The following is a 15,787-nucleotide window of genomic DNA, read 5'->3' as shown; positions in this document are numbered from 1 at the left end:
GAATTTGCATCATTCATATGTTATGGTAGAAAGTATGGTTTTCAGTCATCTATTTTCTGTTCTCATTTGCTAGTGTTAATAGATACAATGTTATTTGTTTATTTTGTGAGTTTATTTCCAACAAGTAACAGCTTTCTCACATTTCTACATTAAATATGAACAGCAGAACATACAGTCATATTTCATACTATGATAGTGGACTTTAATAATCCTCTGCTTTATTTGATCAACACACTCTGGCACATGTATCTGCCCTGAATAATGTGCTATAACCAACAGAAAAAGATCTGATCCCCAAATCCACTTCACTGGGTGATGAATAGAGTTTCCTCTTCTCCAATACTGTTTTTTTTTTTTTGCATTTTAATGTTGATTATATCAATTTATTACTAATTTTGGTCTTCCCATTAGTTTCATGTATAAAACCAATCAGTTTCTCAGTAGTAGGTTCAATAGCTTTTAAAGAGAATGTAGGCAGAATAATTCAGATAGAAACCATAAATAACGAGAAGCCAAAATGAAGCAAAATTGTCTCAAATGATGTTTATCCCAATTTATATCAATATTCTTCCATCAATTTTTAGACTGTAAAGTAAAATCTTAATCTAAGCATTTTATGAATCATTATAAAAGATTCCAACCTATAAAAATTATGAAAGGTTTAAAGACCTCATTAATAGAATTAGAAATGTTTGCTATTATCCTACTGGTCAACTTTGGTCTGTATTTTCTGGACCTCTTCAGGCCAAGAATAACAATCAGGTAGAATCTGGTCATAATCAGTACTATACATCTGGGAGCGGATAAATGCTTCTTTGTTTTGCAGTTCAGGATAAACTGTGGCTGTCTTTTCTTGGTATGCATCTTTCACAATCTTTTCTGCAATTTTCAGAGAAACATCTCTAATGGTATTCAAAGGAGGATAAAGCTAACCCTCTTCCAAGTGTTTATCTGACACTTGCTGAGCTATAACCTCAGCAGTAGTGAGGAAAACATTATCTGTGATGTGCTTCAATCCACACGCCACAACACCAAGAGCAACTCCAGGGAACACATAGGAATTGTTGCCTTGCCCAGGATATAGGGTCTGTCCATTTGGTAGACTGACTGGATCAAAAGGACTGCCACTGGCAAAAATTGCACGTCCCTTGGTTATTTTATAGCACTGCTCTGCAGAACATTCTGCTTTGCTAGTTGGATTACTCAAAGCAAAAATAATAGGCCGTTCATTGAAGGCAGCCATATCTTTGAGAATTTGTTCTGAGAATGCACCACCAATTGCAGCAACTCCTATGAGGGCAGTTGGTTTTATTTCTTGAACAATGGTTTCTAGATTCTTCATTTCTTCATGTTCATGGGCAAATTTCTCTTTCTCTTGTGTTAAGGAAGCACGTCCCTTAACTATTAATCCTTTTGAATCAACCAACCATATCTTTTTGATGGGTTTCTCTTTTGGTAAACCTTCTTTTTCCATTGCCATCACAATCAGGTGTGCAATCCCTAAGGCAGCCTCTCCAGCTCCTTGGAATAGTATTGTTTGATCAGACAGTTTGTTCTTGGTTATTCCAAGAGCTGCAAGGAGACCTGCTACTGCAACAGACGCTGTTTCTTGAATATCATCATTGAATGTGCAATAGTGGTTTCGATACTTGTTCGGGAGACGAAGTGCATTCACGTTGGCAAAATCTTCAAACTGAGTAAGGCAATTCATGCCATACTTGGAAGAAACTGCCTCCATGAATTCATCCAAAAAAATCATCATATTCAGAACCTCTTACTCTTCTCTGCCGTAGTCCAACGTAGAGTGGATCTTTAAGTAACTCCTCATTTTCAGTTCCCACATCCAGAATGACAGGCAGACATTCTTGAGGATTCATCCCTCCACAAGCTGTATATAGAGCCAATTTACCCACAGGGATGCCCATTCCATTACAGCCAAGATCTCCCAAGCCAAGAATACACTCTCCATCGGTCATCACAATGGCCTTGATGACATCTTCTGGCCATGCATTGAGAACTGAAGCAATATGCCCACAATCATGGATACTAATAAAGAGACCTCTTGGCTTTCGAAACACTAAACTATATCGTTGGCAAGCCAGACCCACAGTGGGAGTATAAACAATAGGCATGAATTTCTCAATGTCAGATGTTAGCACTCGATAAAAGAGTTTTTCATTTCTACCTTGGAGATCCATTAAGAGAAGATACCTGTCAAAGTCAGACTTCAGACGCTCAAAATTTATTAGTACTCTAAGGACCTGAATCTCCTGACTGATGAAGGAAGGTGGCAACAATCCATGAATGTTCAATTGCTGTCTCTCTTCCAGGGTAAAGGCCAAGTCAGAATCAAGAAGCTCAGCAAAGCCCAAGAAGATAAACCCAAAACCTCCAAGCCCAGAAACTTTATATGTAAAATTCTTGTTGAGGTGAGGGTTCCGCGTCAGCAGGTAGCCGCGCTGGTGGGTGTGGCGGCGACGGGGGACTTCAGGCTCCATGGCTGGCGCCGGGTTCGGCAGCGGGGTCAGGCCGGGGCTGGCAGCACGCGTGGTGCAGGCGGTCTCCAACACTGTTTTAATCTGACACCTCGGAACTTCATTAACTTTTTCCAAAGTCATATCATTTTTTTCTTACTTTCTGGAAGGTGGTTAGTAGGGTTGTAAAATTACTATTGCTCCAAGTCCCCGTATTTTGTTACTCACCAATAATTTGTTTTCAGGCAATCCACTTACTTAGTCTCTCTGAGCCCAAATCCTTCACACTTGGACTCTGTATGATGATATCTACTGTATGAATTGATTGTGAAGTCCAAAAAGAAAACACATGAAGGTAATTTGTAAAATGCTAACATATATAAGCAAATCAAGTAGGTAAAAAATATTGTATGAGCATGTCTCCTATCTAGAGAAATCTTTAAGATTTCATCTTGGGATACATCAGAAACTGGGAGAATATCCCTTGCCTATGGCCAGCAAATTAAAGCAGAGAACATTGGAACTCATGCATTCTGGTCATAAGAAACTGTGCACAAACCTGGGGTGGCTAAAGAGCATGAAAAATGGACTGCAAAGTCAATCTGTATGAATCAAAATAGAAAGCAAAGTGGACATATGAAAAAGTGATAATTCATATAGGAAATCACAAAATGTGTTGAGGAAAAAAAAGCCAAAATTTAAAAAAATTGTGAAATGGAAACTGGGAAAAATTAATTTCCAGAACAGACAGCTGTAAAATTGCTAGAACTGTGGTCTGCAATATAGAACAACAGATTGTTTAAATTCCTGGGCTTCTGCTTTGAAAGCTGGTGGTGCTTGCTACCTAACCCAAAGATCCACTATGGCCTTGAGATGGCATTCATAAGCAGCTTTTTATAAAGCATGTCCAACGCTGACCCTCTGAGCTGGAACAATCGGTCATGCTCTGTACCACATGGTGGACTTTGCATATTGAGTTCTGGCATGTGTTCTCCTTTCCTCCCTGCTCCACTCTTTCCTCACTCCTGCTCCCTGGGACTGCATGCCCAAAAAAGTAGCAGCATATTTGAAAAATGTACCATATGATTGCACTGGAGAACTTTACCTAAGAGAGTGAATATGAGGGAAAGGATATGATTCTTCCGGGACAAGGGATGGGCTAAGCCAGCCTGCCAATATTGAGAAGGTAAGGTGTAAGTTAGTAGGCTGCCAGGAGAGTGTTGAATAGTATAAAATATCTGTTTCTTGCCCCTACATATTCTCCCATCTCATTGATTGAAATAAGACATTTGATGAAAGTTTATTGCAAATTTATCCTTCCAACTATACCCAAGTAGTACTAGCATCAGCGATTCTTCTGAAAAAGTGCTGCAGATTTTTATTACAATCTACATTTGGCAGGATGAGTTTGGGAGCACATCTAGAAATGGTAGTTTGAGAAAATGTCAAATCTATTATCTCTTCCAGTTCTGTAATCTAAAAGTAGTATATTAAATATCTGAGTAACTTGAAAACCTATTAGCATGAAGGAGAGAAATTAGCTTATTAGCTCTAAAATTGGAGCAAAGCTTAGTATGGAAAACTCTTGCTATAAGATAGCAGGATTTTTTTATCTCTTGAGTGCTGAAGTTGTCATTACTAGAGACTTGTTTGCCCATTTTTAAAGGGGCAAATTTCCACAATAATTAAGTGATAAGGAATAACCATTATGAAGTGGTTACTTCAAATAGAACCAAAATTGCCTGAATGGAATGGGGTTGTCTCTAATTATTTAATTGTTACGCCTTTTCTTTTTAAAATTTTCCCTCTCATTATCAAGAAAACTTTATGGACAAGCTTAAACCTAAAAGTGTTTTAGCTTTAAACCTGTTGGATTTATCTATGCCCCATCAACAAATTCTAAGCTACCCACACACGAAGAGGAGAATCAGGGCATAAATTGTCACATATCCCATCTTCCAAGGCGCTTATGAATGTTGAACATTTCTGTTATTCTACTCTAAAAGTGAGACCAGATGTCCCTGAAGAGTTCTGGCCAACAATTTTTAGTGGGATAAAAAGCTTTACACACATCCTTATTGCTTTTTTGCTTGTCAAGCAAGAAGTATTGAAAATACAGGGTGGGTGAAAAAGTGAGTGCACATATCTTTTGTGCAGTTACCAGTTCTCTCTCCCTCATTTTCCTTAAGACAGAAGATGATCAGCAACCCGCTTACCCTCAACCACTTTCTTAGGTCTGGTAAAAACAGCTGTTGGGATGACACGTAACAACATTTCCTTTCTGCTCATTTCACATTTTATTCTGTCTCCATTTGTTAATTTAATCACATTACTGAGTCATCGGCACAGATTCTTTCACAGTTCTCATTATCTGTCCATGGTCCTAATAACATATGGCAATATTTTTCTAATTATACTTCTTGAAAAATATCAAAAGCTGTAATCCTCATATGGTCATTATGTGCAATGCAGCCTATCCAAACATTTTTTTCTAACATGTAAAAACACTTGCAATATAGGTATAGGCTTAATATGCAGTGTGTCTCCACAGACACATGAGTAACCCTACCTGATAATGTACTGTGATTCTCTCTGCATTACTCATCTTCACCTGTTTTAAAGTGTTTATTTTGCCTATCTTGGTTTTCAATTATGTTGAGATCTTGTTCTGTTGAATAAAGTAAGATTTGATTATATTCAGATATAGTATAATTTCTACTATTTTATGGTATATCTTGTACTGACGTAATTGAGAAACTTTATCATCTGTGCCAAAAGAGTAAATTCTGCAAATATACTTCATTTCCCCTGCTTACTCTAATGTGTTTTAAATACTTCTTTGGAGATTTTACTTTATCTCTTCTTTTTTATTCACACTCAGCTCTAGTTTTGTTGCATTTACTCAAGCATGTCAAACATTTCTTTGTATTAAAATAAATGATATAAAGTAGGAAGTCAGGGAGCCCCCCATAAGTATCATAATCACCCATGAACAATAGTCTCAATATAGCTGGTAGGATCCTTCCACATATCTGATAAGCATCAGAAGGTATTACTTTAGTTCAACATAAACTACAGCTGACCTTTGAACAACGTGGGTTTGAACTGCACAGGTCCACTAATACGTGATGAAAGTCATGTTGAGTATGCTTGCCTCTCCTGCTTCTCTTTCTACCTTCTTCATCTCTGCCACCCCTGAGATAGCAAAACCAACCCCTCTTCTTCCTCCTCCTCACCCTACTTAATGTGAAGATGATGAGGATGAAGACCTGTATGAAGATCCCACCTCCACTTAATGAATAATAAATATATTTTCTCCTTCTTATGGTTTTCTTAATAACAATTTCTTTTTTATAGCTTACTTAATTGTAAGACTATAATATATGATATAATACAAAAAAATATATGTTTGACAACAGTTTATACTGTCAGTAAGGTTTCTGGTCAATAGCAGCTTATTAGTAGTAAAGCTTTTAGGGAGTCAAAAGTTATACACAGACTTTATGCACAAGTTTGGCACTTCGAACCCCTGCATTGTTCAAGGGTCAACCATAATTGGACACCAGAAATTGAGTATGAAGGATTTATCCTTTTATGTTTTTCAAGCCTTCTTAGTAACTGGGCATATGGATCAAATAATTTGTGTGTATATATATACATATATTTACATTTAGCTTTGTTAATCACTCTCTTGGCTTTATTTCAGCAGAGGTCAGACATAGCTCAATAGCATAAAAGATCATTCTTTCTGACTTTGTAATAAAATCTCTATCCCAAAGTTATTCATAAAGCAAGAAACTAAAATTTTTTAAAATAAATAGAAATAAAGGAGATTAAGTGTAAGGATATCAATTGCGAAGAGAAAGTGTATAAATGGATCATTGATAAGTGTCAAGATGAGAAAGAACATCCAGAAAGTACTTGGAGGACACAGAAAACACACACACACACACACACACACACACACACACACACACACTTTAAACCACTGCAGATACAATTCCTTAAAGAGGCTACCGGACCCCATTCATATACTGCACCAGTGAGGTCAATGAACAGAAAACACATATTAAGGGAGTTTTTTCTGTAAAGATTGACACATGTATTTTCATGGTGTAATAAATTCATTTTCAGTTACACTAAAGAAAGTGCCATTCTCTGCTTTCAGTTCCTTACTTTACAAACTGTATCCTACTCTAAAAAAGTTATACAAACTTTATGGCCTTTAGTTTTTTCCTCTATTAAACAAGTTTAGGGCTAAATACTTTATAGCTAAGATTCTTTTTAGGCTTTTTTTAAGTAAAGTTTTTATTTCAATACAATTTTGACTTATGGAAAAATTGTCAAGACAGTACAGATAAATCTTATATAACCCACACCCTGTTTCCCCTATTATTAACATCTTACATTAAGTTGGTACATTTGTTACAATTAATGAACCAAAACTGATACATTATGATTAGCTGAAGTCTGTACTTTATTCAGATTTCCTAACTGTATGCTTAATATCTTTGTTTGTTCCCAGATCGCATCCAAGATAGCACATTGCTTTGGTTGTCATGTCTCCTTAGACTCCTCTTGGCTCTGAGTTTCTCAAACTTTCACTGGTTTTCATGACCTTGTTAGTTTTGAGGAGTAGTGCTCATTTTGTGGAACAATTCTCAATTCATACTTCTATCATTAAAAGATAATTATTTATAGGCTATCTTTGTAAAATAATGCTTGGCACATAGCAAGTAATTAGTAGCACTTGAATGAATGAAAACCTAGATATTCCATTTACTTGTAGGAAATAGATTAATAATAGGCATGAAGTATTTCTTTGGTCTGGATGTCAATACCACATTGACACTATATTAATCCAGTGTTACAAAAACAAAACTGAGATAATTGGTTATTTCATTTTTTTCTTTTTGAGTCAAATGAGCAATATTTCTGAAAGAGACTTTGATTTTTAAAGAGAAAACCTATCATTGGGAAGTATTTCATGGTGGTAGAAATGGAAATGTAGGAAAATAAAGGATATTTTTAAAAATACTGAGTAATTCCCAAATCATTAAATTTATAACATCCTATTTTTCCACATAATCAGTGGAAGGAATGCAAATATGGAAAAGGGAGAAGTAAAAATATATATATAAATAGAAACAGACTGAGAATGCAGTACTCCATTGGAATCAGAAAAGAAATGAAATTAGATTATTCTGCCTATAGGGCAACAATGTGTTGGAAATGGAGTTATGCTAAACATAACCTTTCCCTAACCTTTATTCAACGAAGTAGCTGAAAATTCTCCTTTCACACAGAATTTCATCATGCAATTACCTCAGAGGAAAAAGATAACAAACACAACCTTGACAATGAAATTTTTTGAAGCAGCTTTTTCTCTTTCTAAAAATCTAGGTCCACTAGATATAATTTTAGACTCAATACAATGCTAAAGTGTCTGACAGAAAAATGGACAATTGCTATGCAAGTTAACAATATATTGATTCATATGCTTTTTCTCAATTCAAAAATGTGATGGCTCTTTACAGAGCATTTGGTTGCATCACTATTATTTCAGTTATGAGCTTAGCTGGGTAATAAAACAATAGGCTTTTCCTCAATATACTACTATTCAGTTTGTGTAAATTACTTTAAATATTAAGTTTAAAGGAAAAAGGAATTTGCTTTCTTTTTTTTAACCATAATAAAGCAAACTAATAATTATCAATCTTTAAATGCTTTTTGTTGCAAATTAGTTTTAGAAAAGCAATTTAAAACTTCCTTCATTTTTCTCAGTAGAGCACAAGATAATATACTTTTAATTGTAGGGATTAGAATGTCTGATACTTTCCATTTTTAGTACAACATATTGACTTTTGCAGTAATTATTCCATTTTGTACTTTTCTAGAGATATTTACTTCATTGCTACTCTATTTCCAATAAACTGAGGAGCACAGATTCTTATTCATTCAACAAAAATTATTGAGTGTTCTCTTTGTGCCATGATTAAAAGTGCTTATAAGAGATACAAACAAAGAGGTAAAAGGCCTATTTTCTAACCCCTCAATTGGAATCTCAGATGCTACTGCAGCAGAAGAGATAATTTGCACCATTATAGCAGAGTACCTCTTGCTTTATCTACATATGTGGCTTTTCTCTGAGTGCATGCAGTTAATGCTACTCAATACCCAAGGGAAAGAAAGACAGAATGAAAATCTACATTAATTCTTAACATAAGCAAACTCAGCTGGCTCAATTATAACTCACTAATTGCTTTGAACAAATAGAAACTAACAGAAAATGCAATAAAAAATAAGCATAAAGGAATAATTTGGACATGAAAATGTTGATTTTCTGAGAAGCTAAATTTTTACCGATTAAACATCATGAAAAGGAGACTAATAATTCAATTAGGATCCAAGAAAATGGGTAAATTCTTATGATCCCAGGTTTGCAAGGAGAGTTTTTCTAGAGGCAATGATATAAACTAAGTGGTTTTATAATGGGAAGTAATTATCATAAAAATACAGAAGTATCTTCTCCCATTCATAAGTGAGCTTCTAGGAAATCAGGTATGGTAATTCAGGAATCAGTAGGAAGGTACCCCAGGTCAGAGCTTTGCCAAAATAAAGTTTATGATTAAAGAAAACCTGAGAATTGGAAGAAGTGCTTTGTAACAAGAAAGAGTAAGTGGAAATAGCAAGCATCCAAATACAAACAAGGGAAAGTTTTAAAGTCAATCGTCTGAGGTAGACATGAGCATAAGGGTAGGGTTCAAATTGAGATCATAATGTCGTTAAGAATGAGTTAGAGGATAGGAAAGTAGGGCAGTCATTAACAGGCCAAAAAGAGCATTTTGTTATTCAGAATTCACAGGGACATTTGCATGTTCACTCACACACAAATAATTTAAATCTAATCACTTAAACTGATAAATAAAACCATTAGCATAAGATTAATTTTGGGACTGTTTCAACCACGGTCTTTAACCACTGAAAGACCTGACATGCAAGTGACAAAATGCGATTAGCACCTTCATTCTTGCTAAGTATCCATGGTCCATGGTGATTCAAAATGGCAGCAATTTATAACATCACATACTTCTGATCTCTACAAAGCTTTGGGGTGCTAACTGTAAGGCCAAAACTCTAATTTTCTTTCTCAGTGGAAGAAAGTTTTACTTAGTGAAAAGTAGATAAAGCATGATAAATAGAATACCAAGGCAAAATCAAGGGATTAAGCATGAGAGTAAAACAAATCTGATATAATAAGGAACACAATCTCAGATTTGCTTTTACAGGAAAATCTCAGCTGCTTAGAACTCTCCAGGAAGCAAAGTAACATTATAGTCAGGCAACCACAGACTCAAAGCCCCAGTTTGTTGCCTACTGTCATATGACCTTGAGGAAGTTTACACATCTCAGTTTCTTTATATAAGAAAAAGATTAAGACAACAGATCATTTCCTTTGATGATAAAAGAGAAAAAATATATGAGAAAGTGCTTTCTTTACACCGATGTCCAAGAATAGGATAAACACTTAATAAATAAATGTGCTCTTTTCTGTGTATTCATATTTTCCACATATTTGAGGTATTACACTTTTTGCCAATTTTTTGAATATTTGGGGGCAAAATATGCCTTAACAAGTTCATGTGTTTTTCTTCATTCTTATACAGCTTCTTGTGACTAGCTTTTAAGCTTTCCAGTATCTGCACCTTAAATATCAATGACTTTTTTCTATAAAAAGCTTGTATGTGTGTGTGTATTCCTTCACTAAATGACCCCAAGTTTCTGTTTTTGGTTTCTTTAAATTAGTTTGAATTTATTATTAATGAATTAAGATGACAGTTTGTTTCAAATGAGATAAACCTTTAATAGTATTTCCATTTCTAATTGTACTTATTTCCCATTTAAAATATATTTCCCAATATATCCCTCAAGCAAAGGATGCCTAGTGCATTTTGAACAAAACTCTCCATCCTCCACACTATGGGTCCTCAAAAACGTGTTAATACAAAACCTATTGACTTTTTAAAGAAGCTGATTACATCCATAGAATTGGGATCTGATTTTGTCTATAAAGCTTTAGTAAAAGCATTGATATTCACTCTCACATGTAACCATTTATAACTAATATGATGAAATTAATTTTCAAATTATATTCATAGTAATTCCTATTTAAATGCAAGGACTTATGTTATAAAGCAGACAGAGGGAACTTTGGTAGCTTGGCTGGGAAACAAAATACTCCTTTTACAAGTACATATGTTAGGTGTTAAGTCAGGAACACAAAGAGTCATGATATAATTGCTTGATTCATTGCTGGAAAACACGTTCAATATTCTCACTAAAAATAATGAATATAATGCTTAAGCTTCCTGATAAGGCTGATTTAACTTTTTATAATCAGGAAGAAAGAGGGATTTTAGTTTAGCTAGAGGTCAAAATAAGAAGACATCATTACTGCTTAGGCAGCTGCCTAAAATCACATTTATCTGACATTTTCACCCATATAGAAAAGCATCTTATGAAATAATTTTTTGTCAAGTAGTGAAGTTAAAATGGTAATCATATCAGCAAAACTCTTCAAGATTACTCTTTTCTTTGAAAAATGTCACTCAGGGGTTATCATATATTAGATGTAAACTGTATTCTGATATTTGGTAATATATATATACCCAAATGTCATAGCTTTCATTTTATATCATTGAAAATACAATACAAAACAGAAAATTTGTTTCCCAGATCTTAGTTTTGATTAAAAAATTCTGTAAAAAAATAGTAACTATTCAGATATAATTAGTCCATTAGTTAAGACATTCTACCTGGGTGGCCTAATTGTTCAGAGCATAAATGATATGAGGAAAACTAAAATATGAAACCAAATGAAATCTTTCCAGTTACTTTTATAAAACTACTATAACCATGACATTGAAGCATCATTTAGATATTTCAGAAGAAAAGTAGTTCATTCTCACATAATAAAGAAATAAAAAAGAAAATGCAAATCAAATCGAGCAATATACCAAGTTATAAGAAAATAAGCATGAACAAATATATAATGAATATGTATTTATAATTAGAATATAAATTAATATAATTTTTTAGATGAAAGGGTCAAAGGAGGAAAGTAGTACATTATCTTTAGAGATAGGGAGAATGTAAGGTCACAAACCTGCTCTTGCTGGAGCCAGGATTATAAGCTTTTTATTAAGGATTTTTTCAATACTTTAAAAAAATATTAACAATTAAGAAAAGCATGAATACTTGTGAATATTTAGAAGTCACTTAAATTAGCTGAGTGAAATTCCTTACAATCTGAGGTTTCTAAATCATCTAATTAGTCTTGGTTAGAGGCTAGTTAGCTACAACGTTTTAAAAACCGAAGAAAACCCATAGTTGTAAAAGGTGATGCCTGCAAGACACAGAAGTGACCTTTAAGGCCTGAAACAACTTCCCCTGGGAAGGATTTTTCTTCTCCAATGTTTAAAAATGAAGATAGTCAAACAGATGAAACTCTTAGCACTTTTTTAAAACAACATACAGAACAAACCTAGAAAACAGATTTTAATCTCAAATGAAATGCTACTGGTCAACCATTTGCAACCAAAAAAAAAAAGAAGGCAAAACACTAAAGGTTGACCTGCCATTTAGTTGCATCTACGTTGTGTTTGTTTATTTTATTTTTTAAAAAGCAGATTAAAAGTGGATAGTTGCCCAAATCAGTTGGAATATTTTTTATTTTCTATTACACTATCAGATCTAACCAAAATAAATTTAGGCAAACTTTTTTGAAGTCGAGAGTTAAGGGCGTTGATTTGGTACGAATTCACACTGACCTCATTAAAAAATGCATTTTTAAATTAAAAAAAAATAAAGCCAATTAAACCCAATGAGAATCTCAGGTTATCATTGCCAGCAATCAATTATTGCTTGATAGATTTCTTTCTTTGAAAGCAATACTTGAGCACTGCCTTCTTGCTAAAACAGCATCCTTCTGCACATTTTTATAGAAAAATACCCTCAAGAAAGCTGAACTAGAATGCTTTGTTTATTTCTAATTTTTTTTTCTATAACATATCAAACGATGATATTAAGAATTAGCTTGGGCTAATGTAAGTTACAATGAAAATGAGACTTTAGTCCAATTGTAATTGGGTTTTTTCTTGGGTGCTGGTGAGGCACAGCTCCCCGAGAGAGTGCTGTGGGTTCTTGGCTTCCTGTCTCTTAAAGAATAAGCAATGGGACCACTGCAGGTGCGCTGTATGCTCATAAAAGTGTTGCAGAAAGCTAGTTTTATTTAGGCAGAGAACAGAAAAGGAAAGGAGAAGAAGAGAAAGACTTCCACAAAGGGTGTGGAAGGGGATTCCAGAGGGAAAATCCCAGAGGGGAAAGGGAGCTCCCACCATGTGGGAAGGGATTCCAGAGAGCTGGAAATCCAGTGTGGGTGAAGGAGCAGGGGAATTTATCCTGGGAGAAATTCCCACCTTCCCAAGTTCCTCTGGCCAATGAAAGGAGTTCCTTTAAACTTCCGCTGGGGTGATTGACTTGTAGTTTCTTCCTGTGCCCGAGAAATTCAAACATAAACCGTTAAATCTCCCAGATGGATAGAGATGGGAGTTGGGCATGGCACTGGGAAATTTTTGCCCTTGAAAGTACGCCCCCTCATGGACCCGGAAAGAGAACACATTCCCTCACAATGATTCTTAAATCTATTTAAGTAAGGTTTATTCACCTTCTCTTACAAACCAGTGGAAAAAATAAAATATAATAACTAGGAATTTGGAAGGACCAGACATAAAACAATTGCTGAACATTTCAGAAGAAATTATATAACTATATCATGAGTGTAAAACATAACAGATATTTTAATTTCACCAATTTTGATAGAACATACAAAGCAATCTAAATTTTTTTTATGTAGGACCCATAAAAAAAGGATCCCTGTAAATAAATTTTGGAAATCAAGTTTATATCTGCTTTAGCAAGAATGATATAAATCATTTATATTTAAAGGGTGTCTTGCGTGATATACATAGGTTAAAATTCAGTTACCAAGAAATTATTGACCAAAACTTTAAACATATACATCTCTAAATATTGACAAGTTAACCCAATTCAGGTAAAAGTTTCTCCAAGGAAAAAATGAAGGTAGGAGGCACAGTCTGATCTCCTTGTAATATGCTAGTAATAGACCATCTGAAATTAAATAACAAAAACAACCAACCAACCAAAACCCAGCAATAGCAAGTGAAAAATTATCTATGGAATGTTCTTAGCATAACATATTTGAGTTGTTTATTATGATTGTTTGTGTTAAAACAACCTGAAATCTGTGGATTTATGGGTATGGCTCTCCGGAAAATACCCCATAATCCCAGCCACTATCAGAGGATAAAATGGAGGTGTTCATGATGTAAGTAGCTCATTTCGCCTATGAGGTAAAGCTACACTTCTCATTTAGAAACTTCATCTCTTAACTGGGGGATCAGAACAAGTCATGAGAGAAGCACAAGAGCTGATAGAGTAGTTTGGAATTCCAAAATGCCTCCATGTGTTCTTATTCCTCACAACTATCCCAAACTTTGAAATTGTTAGTGAAAGTTGATAATGACTAAGCCCTCTCAGGTGACTGACTGGACAAACTGATTATTTGTGCTATGTTAAATGTTTACAAAGTTGCCAAATATTGTACAGCAATCAGCCTTTTCTATAGGCTACAGCATTTTTAAAAACATTTCACAAACACCACAGTATAGAAACACTATATTTCTTGGTAGACTACTAAGAATTAACACAGGCATATAAAAGATTGTATGGCCTTAACTCTTGAGGGTTGAAGAAAGGATTTGCCTTTTTAAATCATTTGCTGAGGATACCCTTTGCAGCTTGTGCCTGCTGATGGACCTTAGCAGACTGTGCTTTGAGAAAATAAAGTTTATCCATTTTGAGACTCACATATTTAAATAATTTTAGTAAGTTATTATAATTGGGGAACAAAATTAATAGGAGTAAAATTCTGAACTGAGTAAGATTTAAATATTTTACAACAAATGTATAAGAAAAGGGAGAATTAGATTACTGACTGAATATGTGACAGTAAGTAGAACTGCCCCAAAATGACTGATATCGCCAGAATAAATCACAGAAAACCTTAATTACAGGATTTGGAAGTCATACAAATGAGTAAGAACATTCTTTTACTGGCTTCACAAGATTTTAGAATTAAATTTTAATCTACTTAGTCTGTTTAGTTTAAAACTATAACACCTATGTGTCACTTCATTTTTGTTGTTGTCCCAAAATTAGTTCATTTGATTTTAAGGATATGGTTTTTTCTCTATTTTTATTGGAATTTTTAAAGTGTGCTATTTTTTCCTCTATGCTCACAAAGAACTCTGTTTACTTCTTTATCTCTTTAGTTGTCACCCTTTTATGCAAGGTTTATTCACCTTACCTAAAACTTAACTTTTGCCAGTAAATATGAACCAATGTCTAACACCTAGTACTAAAGCCAGAAAAATAGCTTGCAGTAAGAACTTGCTGTGATTTGAATATTTGTCTCTTTCAAAACTCCTGTTGATTCCCAATGTGGTGGTATTGAGATATGCTATTAATCACCATTAAGAGTTAATGGGGTCATGAGGGCAGAACCTGGATTAACCCATTCATGGATTAAGGTATTTATGGGCTAATGGATCATGGAATATCATGGGAGTGGGGCAGGTGGCTTTGTAACAAAAGGAAGAGAGATCCAAGCTAGCATGTTCAGCATGTTCAGTCCCCTCACTATGTGGTGTTCTGTGCCATTTCAGAACTCTTCAGAGAGTCTCCACTAGCAAGAAGGTGATCACCCTTTTCAACCTTGGACTTGTCAGCTTCTAGAACTTAAGAAATATGTCCATTTTCTTATAAATTACCCAGCTGCAGAAATTCTGTTATAAGCAAGAGAAAACAGACTAACACAGCACTCAAATAACAAAGCTAGTGGTCCTAATAATGCAACCACACAAAGACACACACAATGTTAATAGCACACTTGTCAGAAGAAATCATAAAAGTATGATATCCACCTCAAATGTATCTTTTGAATTACAAATAAATGTCCCTGACTGACTGAATTTAAAAATAAGTGAAACTCCAGCTGCACAGAAGATCGAGAGGTTATTATATTATAAAATATTGTATATAACAAATATAAAAGATGCTATTTTTACCTTTTCGGTACAGGAAGACACACTTGAAGGAGTCCCTAGTTACCCTGAGAAGCAATTCCCCACATTTGTTACACTGGAGGTTGTTCTATCACCTTATGCACCTGT

General features: G+C 34.6%; 1 pseudogene across 1 annotated transcript; it reads right to left on the bottom strand.

Annotated features, from left to right (window-relative positions):
- Positions 1-528: 528 nt before the first annotated feature.
- LOC100403069 (NADP-dependent malic enzyme pseudogene) lies at positions 529-2,561 on the bottom strand (annotated as a pseudogene). The gene has a single exon (XR_013519349.1). The product of XR_013519349.1 is annotated as an NADP-dependent malic enzyme pseudogene (transcript).
- Between the last annotated feature and the right edge of the window lie 13,226 nt (positions 2,562-15,787).

The sequence above is a fragment of the Callithrix jacchus genome, chromosome 6, assembly GCF_049354715.1.
Source record: "Callithrix jacchus isolate 240 chromosome 6, calJac240_pri, whole genome shotgun sequence".
NCBI classification, from domain to species: domain Eukaryota; kingdom Metazoa; phylum Chordata; class Mammalia; order Primates; family Cebidae; genus Callithrix; species Callithrix jacchus.
The sequence above is the reverse complement of the archived record's forward strand: the minus strand, read 5'-3'. Positions and strand labels throughout refer to the sequence as shown.